The sequence below is a fragment of the Carcharhinus amblyrhynchos genome, chromosome 3, assembly GCF_965287045.1.
Source record: "Carcharhinus amblyrhynchos chromosome 3, sCarAmb.v2.hapA, whole genome shotgun sequence".
Classification (NCBI taxonomy): domain Eukaryota; kingdom Metazoa; phylum Chordata; class Chondrichthyes; order Carcharhiniformes; family Carcharhinidae; genus Carcharhinus; species Carcharhinus amblyrhynchos.
In genome coordinates, this window is record NC_137326.1 from 119,299,362 (window position 1) to 119,313,124 (window position 13,763).

Here is a 13,763-nt window from a genome sequence, read left to right on the forward strand (position 1 = left end):
GTGTTGTCCTATATGCATTCCATGTACCTTCTCTTTTTGCATTTCCTTCACATTTACATGGTAACAGATTAGATCTTCTGAGGCGTGGCAACCGTTGTCAGACTACGGCTCCATTCAAACTTTCAATGCTGCTCCACATTTTTCTAGAAATGCCAAGTACGGCATCCCTTGGAGAACCCCACCAGAGCACAGTGGAGTTGGGGGAGGACAGGACACATCACCTTTATGCAGCACGAGCTGGGTATGGCAAGTTTTAATGTCTAGTGAGATTGTTAGTGAATGGGAGAATGGATGAGCAGATGAATGAGTGAATGGATAAACTTATAAGCCAGGTAAGTGGATAGAGTGGGATGGATGAGGTGAAAGTTGTTGGGGGGTGGGGGGGGGGGGAGGGGGGGGCCGGTGGCAGGTGGGTAGGGTGGCAGATAGGTAGGAAGGAGTACTAAAATCTGGTCGAGGGTAGTCAGATGGTTGGGATGGTTGGGAGGAATGGTCAGGTTTGTGGTAGTCGGGTGGTCAAAGGGAGAGTTGGGTGGGGGAATTGGGATGGTAGTTTGGTAATCAAAAGAGAAGTCGACGGTTCAAGGTGACAATCAGGTGATCAGAGGCTGGGGGGAGGGGTAAGAGTGACTGATTATGGAGGGGTTCAGTTCTGTAGTTACTCAGATGGTAAACCAGGTTTTAATCAGTCTAATGTATCCTAGGAAACCACCCAGTTAAGTACTATAGAATAGTCCAAAGTCTCCAACATTAACTCAGAGTAAGAGACAATCATGGATGGTCCAAGAGAGTAGAGGAATTGCCCATCACAAGTTGAATTTTTCCAGCAATTCCCTCGGAGATATTTGTGTGGAATGCCATTGGGTCCCAAAGCACATTTTCGGTCATATATCTAATCTCCAACTGGAAGGTCTGGGCCGATTTTCTTCATTTTCGGTCCACCAATATCTTTATTCTTTAGATTGAACAGCTCAAGTACATTACAGCAAATCTCAATATAAGCTGTGATATGATTGGCTCTAATGCTAGGAGAGGCAGTGGCACAGTGGTATTGTCACTGGACAAGTAATCCGGAGGTGCAAGGTAATACTCTGCGAACCCGAGTTTGAATCCCATCACAGTAGATGGTGAAATTTGAGTTCAATTAAAGTCTAATGATGACCATGAAGCCATCGTCATAAAAACCCATCTGGTCCACTGATGTCTTTAGAAAGATTTTTAGGTCTTTAGGAAGAAAACTTACCATCCTTACCTACACATGACTCCAGTCAATGTGATTGGCTCTGAAATGTTCCAGTAAGTCACTCAGTTCAAGGGCAATTAGGGATGGGCAATGAATGTTGGCCCAGCCAACGATACCCACATCCCATGAATGAATAAAAGCGGTTTGCTATTACATTATTGTCAACCTGTTCAACAGAGATGAGGAGGAATTCTTTCAGCCAAAGAGTGGTGTATCTGTGGAACTCATTGCCACAGAAGGCTGTGGAGGCCAGGTCATTGAGCATCTTTAAGGCAGAGATAGATAGGTTCTTGGTTAATAAGGGGATCAGGGGAAAAAGCAGGAGAATGGGGATGAGAAAAATATCAACCATGATTGAATGATGGAGGAGACTCGACAGGCTGAGTGGCCTAATTCTGCTCCTATGTCTTATGGTCTTATGCTGACTACTTTGAGATTTTTGTAGTCGAGGATTCTGTAAAAATAAGAAATTGTATCAAAAAAACGTAAAGTTTAGTAGCTCTTTGGGAGTACTGCTTGAAATCCTTTTTGCACAGCTGGAAGAAACATTGTGCTACTTTTCCTTGGGGTTTCAGTTCATCACTGGCATCTGTGACTTTAAAAAGGTGCAAACAGAATTTGTGATTGATGCAAGTTTGACACAAAACTTCAAAATCGGAAGCTCCTGAAAATCTTTCACAGAAATCCTGAATACTAATACTCATCTTAAATGATAAGTTTCTTAAGTGTTGGCAAGCTGTAAATGGGGTGAGTTAAGATCCACGATCTACTGATTGGTAAACGTGGGACAGTTGATCTATGGAAAGAAGAAGCTTAATTGGACATTTTTCTCAATTCTTGATTTCTTCTGTTTTTCCGACATCACAAAGTTTAATTAATGTTTTTCTTTCCAGCTTCATGTCATGTCTGATATCACAGCTAGCACCAACTGAGCAGAGATGAAAAATGAGTCTCGAACCATGTACACTTTGATATTGTCCTTCATTTCTTACTCCTCTATATTTTTCATTGTAATATGCCCTTAACGGATAGCAACATAACATCATTAGAAGGGAAATGTGTCACGTGTTCCAGTCTCCATTAAACCACAGACCATAAGACATAGTGTAGCCATTTGGCCCATCGAATTTGCCCTGCCATCAATGAGATAATTCTCAACTCCACTTTCCCATTACTCTTCGTTCCCTTACTGATCAAAAATCTCAGCCTTGAACATATTTAATGACCTACCCTTGACAGACCTCTGTGATAAAGAATTTCAGAGTTTTACTACCCTTTGAGAGAGGAAATTCCTCCTCGTCTCTGTCTTAAAATGGACCACCCCTTACTCTGAGATTATGCCCTCTGACCCTAGACTCCCATAATGGGAAACAATCTCTCAGTACCTATGCTGTCAAGCCCCTGAGAATCCTATAGGTGGGATTTTATGGCCTCACTTGTCCTGAAACCATAAAGTCCTACCCGAGGACAACAGATCTTCCCAATGTCTGCCCCTCTCTTGCTTCGATTTCGGTGGCAGGTTGGGCAGTAAAATTCCAGCCTTTTGTCTTGATAAGGTTGCCTCTCATTCTTCTAAACTCCAATGAGTAAAGGCCCAGCTTACTCAACCTCTCCTCATAAGAAAATCCCACCATACCCAGGATCAGCTAATGGACCTTCTCTGGACAGCCTCTGATGCCAGTATATCTTCCCTTACTAAGGGGACCAAAACTTGTCACAGTTTCACTTTGGCCTGTGAGCAGACCGCAGCACACACAGCTCTGCTGCTGACGTCTTCCAGGAGTCTACCTTTGTATAAATGTTCTTTTGCACCTAGTCTAAGTAAATGAAACCACAACGTGTTTACCCCAATCCATTCTTGATTGAATTTGATTTGATTTATTATTGTCATGTGTATTAGTATAAAGTGAAAAGTGTTGTTTCTTGCAAACTATATAGACAAAGCATACTGTTCATCGAGAAGGAAACAAGATAGTGCAGAATGTAGTGCTACAGTCATAACTAGGGTGTAAAGAAAGATCAACTTTATGCAAAGTAGGTCCATTGCATAGAATTCTGTGATGTCTTTACATCATTATAAAAACACTGCAGATTGAAAGGCCACTTTTGTCTCCTTGGTATATGCTGCACAGTCCAGATCTATTGCATTGTCATTTATCATTATATCATCTTTGCTTCTGGATTCTTTTTACCCAAGTTAAATTCAGCAATCTGATAAGTTTTCACTGAATCTTTATCACCCACTATTTCCTCTGCCGCTTGGCATTATCTAGATACCGCACTCAAAGACAGATGGATCAATGATGTTATGTCTGCAAACATCCTGCCACCCCTGCTGAGTAATTCTATTTTCACACAACTCACATAAGGAAGGTGATACTGATTCTGAACTACTTAACGCTGATTTCCACACTGTTTTGACACTGCATGCCACTTAATCCAAGGAAAAAATTCAACAACAAATCACAGGAAGTATCTATTATAAGAGTCCTTGGAGTCCATCAAGACTTCTCCTTCTGCAGCTTTAAGGATAACTCTTAAAACTTTGCACTAGGCAGCATTATGAAGCTGCAGTCACACACCATTATCAATTTGCCAGCTTGGTATCACATAGACTAATTGAGACAAACAGCAGAGATGCATTTAAGGGGAAGCTAGTGAAATATATAAGAAAGGGGGAGAAGGAGATGCTAATAAAGAAAATCAGGTGGGAGGAGACTAGTCCAGCGCCTAAATTCCTGCATAAATCACTTGGTCCAAATGGTCAGTTTCTTTGCTGTGAATTCTATGCAGTGGTACGTAATGCTGCAGTTCATCAACAATAATAGAACATGTTATGAAAGGGGGGAATAAAAGGAAACAAGATCAGCGCGGGCACCTAGGATGAAGATTACTGTTTGCCAGTATAAACATCAATTGGCCGAATGGTTAGTGAGTTATGTTCCGCATCATTACATGTGTGGCATGATTTCAATTTACGTTTTTCCTATAGTATTTTGTGGCCACATGCATTGCAGAGTGGAGTGTGGCATTCAAGCACTTTGAAAAAAATACCCATGGAAAGTTCAAAACTCCCATTGCGCAATCTTTTAGCATAGTATTAAAGCAACTTTTTGAAATCTCCAAGGTCTAAAGCTCTGTGACGCTGCACAATTTTGACAGATGTAAAACAGATATCTGAGGGTCTAATAAAGTAGCAGTCATTCCACCCTTTAATGGTTAATCTATATTGGCATCTATATTGGTTAAGGCTGATCAGTAGGCATCGAACCTGCACCATAAGGGCAGCATGGTGGCACAGTCATTAGCATTGCTGCCTTACAGTGCCAGGGACAATTCTGGCCTTGAGTGATTGTGTGGAGTTTCTGTGTTCTTCCCATGTTTGTGTACGTTTCCTCCGGGTACTCCAGTTTCCTCCCACAGTCCAAAGATGTGCAGGTTAGGTGGACTCACCATGCTAAATTGCTCCTTAGAGTTCCAAGATGCGTAGGTTAGATGGGTTAGCCATGGTAAATGTGTGGGGTTATGGCGATAGGGTGGAGTAGAGAGCCTGGGTAAGAAACTCTGTCAGAGAGTTGGTGTAGACTTGATGGGCCAAATGGCCTCCTTCTGCACTGTAGAGAATTTATGATTCTACGATTCACCAGCCAGTTGAAAGTCTGTTGTTTAATGTACTGGGGCACATGGAGGAGTAGGAATGCTCTGAGCAGATTGACCTTACTGGACTCCCCCTGCTCTCTAACCCCTCCCCCCCAAACTCTCTCCCCTCTCCTCCACCACAATGAACGCCAGATGTCTCTGAGGCCATGAATAGCACCCACAGCTTACCAGTAGTATTCTAATGAGGGTGGTGGACAAGTTTTACATGGTACTGCAACCAGCCTCATTTAATGTAAGTTATGGATTAGATTCATAGACATATACATCACAGAAGGAGGCCATTCAGTCCATCATGTCTACATCATCAATAAAGACCTAACTACACTAATCCTATTTTCCTGCGCTTGGCCCATAGCCTGGAGCTTACTACAGCACAAGTGAATATATAAATACTTCTTAAATGTTATAGGCGTTTCAGACCCAACCGTCCTTTCAGGCAGTGAGCTCCATATTACCACTCACCCTTTGAGCTATGAGGAGAGGCTGAATAAACTAGGCTTGTACTCGTTAGAGTTTAGAAGAATGAGGGGAGATCTCATTGAGATGTATAAGATGATGAATGGGATGGATAGGATAGAGGTGGAGAGACTCTTCCTGCTCAGAAAGGATAATAGGACTAGGGGGCACAGCCTCAAGATAAAGGGGGGGCGGTTTAGAACGGAGTTGAGGAAGAATTTCTTCACTCAAAGGGTGGTGAATCTCTGGAATTCTCTGCCCATTGAAGTGGTAGAGGCTATCTCGCTAAATATTTTTAAGAAGTGGGTTGATGGGTTTTTGATAAGCGAGGGGATTACGGGTTCTGGGGAGAGGGCGGGAATGTGGAACTGAGCCACGACAGATCAGCCATGATCTTATTGAATGGCGGGGCAGGCTCGAAGGGCTGGATGGCCTACTCCTGCTCCTATTTTCTTATGTTCTTATGTTCTTTGAGTGAAAAAAGCCACGCTTAGCCTTCTACCTCATAATTTAAAATTTATGCAACCTGAGTCTTATTGAGTCTTCCACGAGTGGAAAAAGTGCCTTCCTTCCTATCCTTCCCCTTTGAGAGAAATGGCAGGCAAAAATTGAGATGTAACCAATTACAGTTGAACGATTTCCATCTTTGAACTCTGTAGCTCCCAGACTGTATGCAGTGTTGCTACATTTGTGTTAATGTGGATGTAGGGTGTACAGATATGAAGATCTTTGTCCTGGTTACATACAAGAGGATACACAAAGTGAAATGTGTTCAATACATCTCAGATGTCAGTCTCAGATTCAGTGGTAGTAATCTTGTCAGTCAGAAGGTCATGGGTTCAAGTCCCACCTTGACTGGCATTTCAGTGCAGCCCTTTGAGATGACTTATTCATCCTTTCAGCTGGATATAAACTATATCATGGAATTCTTCAGATAAGGGCTTCTGGTGTCTGACTACTACTTTCTTCTATTCTTTCAAGGAATGCCTCGTTGACTAGGCCAGAATTTTACAGCCTGTTCCTAAAACCCATAATTAGTCATTGTTTATGGGAGCTTGCCATTTAAAAATTGGCTGCTGTAGTTGCCTACATCAAAACATTGACTATATTTCAAAAATAATTCAGTGGCTGTGAAGCACTTTGAGCATGATATAAATGCAAATATTTATTTCACCAGATAATCATCGAGTCATCAAATCCCTACAGTGCAGAAGGAGGCTGTTTGGCCTATTGAGTCTGGGATTGCACCAATCACAATCCCACCCAACCCCTATCCCTGCAGCACCTTGCATTTACTCTGCTAGTCCCCCGACACTAAGTAGCAATTTGCCACAGCCAATCAACCTAACCTGCACATCTTTGGACTGTGGGAGGAAGCTGGAGCACCTGCAGGAAACCCACACAGACACAAGGAGAATGTGCAAACTCCACATAGATAGTGACCTAAGCTGGGAATCGAACCTGGGTCACTGGCACTATGAGGCAGCAATGTTAACCACTGTGCCACCATACCAGCCATAATGCAATACAACAAGACCTAAGCTTTTGATTCATGTCATGTTAAATCCCTAATGCCTGTTAGGATACGCAGGGATCACTATGCCGGATAACCCAGCACCCAAGGGAGGTGATATTGTATGTCATTAGCTACGTATCGTGGGGTAGCTCTCATTGCCGAACAGCCACACTCCAGTTTAATGTGCTGGCTCAAAGGTAGCTGAAATGGCTGACTTTTTTTTGTTCATTCATAGGACATGGTTGTTGCTGACTGGCCAGCATTTATCTCCCATTCCAAGTTGCCTTTGTTCACAGGGCAGTTGAAAGTCAACCACATTGCTGTGGCTCTGGAGTCATTTGTAGGCCAGACTGTACAGAATAAAAACATTGCAACTGCTGCCGGTATAGTAGGCATGCACCAACATGCATGGTCGCCCACCAATGGCAGTTGCAGGAACGAAACCCTTTTGGAGGAGTATCCCTGTTGAGATATGATGCCCGCAGAGCCATGAGCAAGCAGCCAATGTCTCCCCACATCACTGGTTACTCTGCTTCTCCAGCAAAGCCAAGAGCGCACGTGTTCAGGGAAAAGACAACAAAGTTATAAAGCTCTTTTTCTTGACCTTGCTGATGCAGCATTGCATATGAACTGAGATATGTCACTAAGGTCACTGGTTCAAAATTGAGGGCATGATGGTTTTTACAGTCATTGACAGTAGCATCTTGGTCCTACTCTGAGCTTGGCGCTGTAATTCAAGAAGATAGCACAGGTCAGTGACCACCACCTTGGTAAAGAGTAGCTGCCTTAGACACTGCTCCTTCTTGATGTAAAGACAGAAGTGCTCCCTGAAGACCCTGGGTGGGTAAGCTCATCTGTTGAGAGCCTTCCGTCTCCCTCCATACACAACCTCTTCTCTCTGCTGCCTGTGCTCCATCTCAAAGTTCTCCTGGAAAGATAGGCTAAATGGCCTCTTTCTCTGTCTTTTATTCCCTGTATTTCAATATTTCTAAGAGGAACTGTGGCAATAAAAAACTCCCAAAACTGACAGTAAGTTTTCCACTTAAAGGTCAATCAAATCCATACCATTGCTCCAAAGATGCAGCACCCCTCCTTCTGACTGAACAGCTTGTGTGAACTCCACCAATGACATATTGTGCTTCCACTGACTCTGCAGCAGCTAAGGAAAGTCAAAATCACCTCAGCTGGAAGTGGTACGGTGACACCTTCAACTCGAGCAAGTGGGAAGTCCCTCATGCAGCTGGCATTGTTTAAAGGAGAGCATTAACAGAGCCTGTGAGGTCCAAGATGGCAAATTGGTCACAAAATCAGCATACACCACTGACTGATTTCAACATTGGCTCATCTGACATAATTGCAGTATGTTGCTTGGGATGCCCACGCCTCCTAACTCTCTGATTGGGATGGGCCACATCGGAACTCATCGAGGGCAGTTCTCCCTCCACCACCTGTACTCCATTTCTGGTTTCCTGTAGTACTGAATGCTACATTGCCATCAAGCTTAGTTTCATGGCCCAGCCTCCAATCTGTGTTGTTATGTATAAAGCATGCAGATAAAAGTTTATGGAGAATGATTATATTCTACATTTGAGAAGATGTTCCTTGTTGGTTGCAAGTATCACAGCAACCAAAGATTGGCTGATCACACTTATGACACGTAATCGAGCCAATGAAACTGAGATTAATTTCATTTTATTCCACAGAAGAATAGATGAAATTATATTATCTTGCAAATTGGCCATCACAGCAACCCTGTAAACTAAGTGGAAATGTTTTGCAAATGACTTTGAAACAGCAGTATGGTTTTGTAATGTTTTGTGCATCCTACCACTATCAGTAAGTGTTCAAGCAGTGATAGAACGGGGATATCAGGCATTAATTGGGACAAAGAGTTTTGCGCTTATTATACCACAGGACACAATGGTCCAGTCACACAAAAACAGCTTCCGCTGCTGTGATTCCCAAGAAATTACATGCTGTGGCGTTTCCAAAGACATCTATACCTCCTCTGAGACAGGCAATTGCTTCATTTAATTACAACTTCGTGAAACCAATCTTAAAAATTTGTGCTAAATCTTTCGACATCCAAGAAAACAAATGACCACACATTGTATTCCCAAATTACTTCCTTAGAACATTTATCAAGCTTGAGATAGATATCACAGTAACTACACCCAAGTGAGGCCATGATACCATTCCTTTCTCACTATTGTGTTTTAACAAATCCTGTCATATTTTTAGCAATTCAGCTTTTTTGTGACAATGGACTGGAACATGCACGTATAGTCTTCCAGTCCCCCAGTGCACACAAACAGAGCCAAAGACATGGACAGCCATGCTCTCATTCACAGGCGTCAATTTTAACCTCACTCACCCATCAGGAAATCTGTGGGACAGAGTCCAACACTGGATTAACAATCCACCTGATTTTACCCGCTACTGAAGGTAATAATGGCATCAAGCCCCAATGTTGCATCCAATTCTGTGGGTCTCTCCATTCGGCAAGTTGGGTTATAATTCCCCTCACAAAGAAGTATAGTGGCACAGTGGTTAGCACTGCTACCTCACAGCGCCAGGGACCCAGGTTCAATTCCTGGCTTGGGTCACTCTCTGTGTGGAGTTTGCACATTCTCTCCGTGTCTGCATGGGTTTCCTCCGGGTTCTCCCGTTTCCTCCTGCTCCTATTTCTTATGTTCTTATGTTCTTCCACAGCCTGAAGGATGTGCTGGTTAGGTGCATTGGCCATGCTAAATTCTCCCTCAGCGTACCCGAACAGGCGGCGGATTGTGGCGACCTAGGGATTTTCATAGTAACTTCTTTACAGTGCTAATGTAAGCCTACTTGCGACACGAATAAATAAACTTTAAAAAAAATAAAACTTTAAAACTAGAAGCATTGAAAAATACATGCACGTACATACAGAAAGCGAAACACAAATAGAAGACAAGAGAGAGAAAGATACAGGCACTTACCTATAACCCGCCCAGGATTTTACACTCAGCCAACAGTGAAAATAGGTTACACTGTGCATTGCTAGTATTATTTTGTACGAGATGATAGAGGCTGTGTCTCCAACTTCTCATCAGTCGCCACCTTGTCAGAATAATCTGCAGCAGATAAGATTCCTAAAGGACTCGTGAGTGATTTATATCCTATCTTCATTTAGACAATCAAGACCATTTTGGGGCAATTTGTCTCTTTTACAAAACCACTGCTTTTGTCTTTCAAGCAGGCCCCTGTGAGCTAAATGCAGAGGGATGCAACAAACAGAGGAGCACAATTACAAACAATCAAAAGTCGTGAAAAACGAGATGGCTTGAAACAATAGGATTTGATGATAAATCTCCTTTTCACACAGATGGAAGTTGAAATGTTAAAAATAAACAGCTCTCAAGCAGTCCAGGTGTCTGCTTATACTGGAGCATTCTGGGTTAGATTGCACTATGCCAGTAAAAGAAGTCCTTTGTTCTCTGTGTGATGTTATCTGCATGTACTTTTCATAGGGTTGTGTGTTATTTTGATACCAATCAGCACTCCATGAAGAATTTTTTTTTAAATGATTAAACACAAACCTATAAAACAAGCTCAGGCAATATTTTCTTTCAATGTACTTCTGAATCTCATTAGATAGTATTAAATTTATAACATTGCAAGGCTTCCCGGGCACTGGGCATTCACAAAAGAATGGCACTAAAAGGCAGAAAATAACCAGATGCTAAATTCCTAATGAAGCATTTTGGCACTTGGCCAAAAAGAGCAAAATGAATATAATGGCCAAGATTCTGCCGGAGGGCTCTTTCTGTCACGTCCTGTGGATTGGACATGTCCATGCACGTTCAGGTTTGAAACTTTTTTTTGCCCCAATATTGATGGACGCGTGAGCTGAAATGGAAAGGTGAGGGCAATGGGGCATCTGGTACCTGGGTAAATAGTGTGGTCTGAGTTGTCATGCAGACTGGGAGGCTCTCCGTGAAAATCCCTATGGAGGCCCAAAACTGGAATTCCTGCCCCCAAACTTGGGTGTTGCCATTTTTACACGGGCAGGAGGATAGGGGCAGGGTTATTAGTCTCACATCAAGGAGACAACTGCTCATACAAATTAATAGCCTCCTCCACTTGTGTGATTTTGGTAAAGTAGATCTCTAAAACCTGAAGTATGCAGATAAGACATGAGAGGAGCAGATCTGAAACTTGTCACTTGCAGAGAGGCAAGGAACCCTTTTGGATATGGTCCTGGGATACATTTGGAAGAAACAAGGCACCATCTGGCAGAGGTCAGGTACTTTCTGGTATTTTTAAAAGTACAGTAAGAAGTCTCACAACACCAGGTTAAAATCCAAGAGTCTTATTTGGTATCACAAGCTTTCAGAGCGCTGCTCCTTCATCAGGTGAGTGGGAGTTGTGTTCACAAACAGGGCATCTAAAGACACAAACTCAATTTTAAAATAATAGTTGGAATGTGAGTCTTTACATGTAATCAAGTCTTAAAGGTAAGAAAATGTGAGTGGAGAGAGAATTAAACGCATGTTAAAGAGATGTGTATTGTCTCCAGCCAGGACAGTTAGTGAGATTTTGCAAGCCCAGGCAAGTCGTGGGGGTTAAAGGTAGTCTGACATGAACCCAAGGTCCCGATTGAGGCCGTCCTCATGTGTGCGGAACTTGGCTATCAGTTTCTGCTCAGCAATTCTGCGTTGTCATGTGTCATGAAGGCTGCCTTGGAGAACGCTTACCCGAAAATCTGATGCTGAATGCCTGCAACCGCTGAAGTGTGGTCAATACACCTTTCTTTAACCTGTGCTTAATCCTGTCTCCAGTCACATTGTCTGTACCTTTTTTGACTTGATTATTGTAAAGACTCGCATTCCAACCATTATCTTGTAAATTGAGTTATTGTTTATATATGCCCTGTTTGTGAACACAACTCCCACTTACCTGATGAAGGGGCAGTGTTCCAAAAGCTTGTGGCTTGTGCTACCAAATAAACCTGTTGGACTTTAACCTGCTGTTGTGAGACTTCTTACTGTGCGTATTCCAGTCTAACACCAGCATCGCCACATCATTATTAAAAGTAGACATGATTGTGCACAAAATGTAGATAAACTTATTGGAACTGTTGATGCTGTCAAAGAACTGTCAAAACCATCAAAACTCATTGGAACTATCAAAACTAATTGGAACTGTTAAAGTCGTCAAATGAGTTAAGTCTGTTGGGGTTCACATTTAAAAATGTGTGGAACTAAATAAAGTATCAGTGCTTTCTATTTCACTCTGTCTGTTGAAATCTGCAGAAGGATCTAGATAGGCTGGGCGAATGGGCCAGGAACTGGCAAATTGAATTTAATGTTGGCAAGTGCGAGGTAGTCCACTTTGGTAGGAATAATGGTAGGAAGGATTATTACTCACGTGGAGAAAAACTTCAGCAGGCGACGGTGCAGAGGGACCTCGGGGTCCTTGTGCATGAGTCGCAAAAACCCAGCTTGCAGGTGCAGCAGGTGGTCAGGAAGGCAAATGGGATGCTGGCCTTCATAGCGAGAGGGATTGAATATAAAAGTAGGGAGGTCTTGCTGTGGCTGTATAGGGCATTGGTGAGACCGCAGCTGGAGTACTGTGTGCAGTTTTGGGCGCCGTACTTACGCAAGGACATTTTGGCCTTGGAGGGAGTGCAGAGGAGGTTTACTAGGCTGATACCGGAGTTGAGGGGGTTGAGCTATGAGGAGAGGCTGAATAAACTAGGCTTGTACTCGTTAGAGTTTAGAAGAATGAGGGGAGATCTCATTGAGATGTATAAGATGATGAATGGGATGGATAGGATAGATGTGGAGAGGCTCTTCCTGCTCAGAAAGGACAGTAGGACTAGGGGGCACAGCCTCAAGATTAAGGGGGGGGCGATTTAGAACGGAGTTGAGGAGGAACTTCTTCACTCAAAGGGTGGTGAATCTCTGGAATTCTCTGCCCGTTGAGGTGGTGGAGGCTGCCTCGCTAAATATTTTTAAGACGCGGGTTGATGGGTTTTTGATAAGAGAGGGGATTAAGGGTTCTGGGGAGAGGGCGGGAATGTGGAAATGAGCCACGACAGATCAGCCATGATCTTATTGAATGGCGGGACAGGCTCGAAGGGCTGGATGGCCTACTCCTGCTCCTATTTCTTATGTTCTTATGTTCTTATAAGCCTGATGGTTGTCATTATAGAATTTGTGCTACATGACTGATTTTACAATCTTACATTGCTACTGTGGAGTGCCTGTTAGGTAAGCAGTTTGATCAATAGCTCCAAGTTATAGAATAGAAATGTTTGTTTTCATAAGAGATTAGTTCATGGATTTTCAATGTTTTAATGTTTTTTTATCAATGAGTGTTTTTACATAGTGACATCATCAATAGATGCATAAGTTTATTTTATGTCAACAAGTCTCCTGGGGCTTACTCATGGTGGATAGTAGGTGAGTTGGCATAGAGAGGGCAAAGTCAAAGGGTAGTGGGTGGGGGCATTAATAGGCATGAGTTTGAATTAAGTTAGCAGAGGGGCAATGAAGGGCTCCGGGAATGTACAAGGGACACGAGGGGTCAGTGAGTGGGTGAAGGGCATGAAGTGGCATAGGTTAGCATGAATGGGGAAGGGACGTGTATGAGGTTGAGGGTTGGAGGGATTGTTTTTTGTTCCTTTTATTAACAGCTTCAAATTGGCAGAGCACAAAGAAAGGCATTCTGCCCAGCCCACCTCCACACCTGAAGTCCTGGCTCATTTCAAGGGCAGTGAACCTGATTTATATTCCAGCTCACCCCTGCTGGAATGAATACGCTACCTTCTGGGCCTCTTTTTCCCTGATTGTGTTTGCAGAACCTGGAAATGTCCCTGACTTGGAAGGGAAAATCTGGACCGGCATCACT

At 43.0% G+C, this 13,763-nt stretch overlaps 1 protein-coding gene across 9 annotated transcripts in view; it reads right to left on the minus strand.

Moving 5' to 3' along the window:
* Nucleotides 1-13,763, minus strand: part of mecom (MDS1 and EVI1 complex locus) — a 738,436-nt gene that overhangs the window by 209,276 nt on the left and 515,397 nt on the right. Inside the window, exon 1 of one of the 9 annotated variants that reach the window (XM_080185877.1) lies at nt 9,848-9,936. The exons of the other annotated variants lie outside the window; for them this stretch is intronic. The gene's annotated coding sequence lies outside the window, so the exon portion shown is untranslated. Of the gene's footprint in view, nt 1-9,847; nt 9,937-13,763 lie in introns of those variants that run through there. 9 annotated transcript variants of the gene reach the window in all.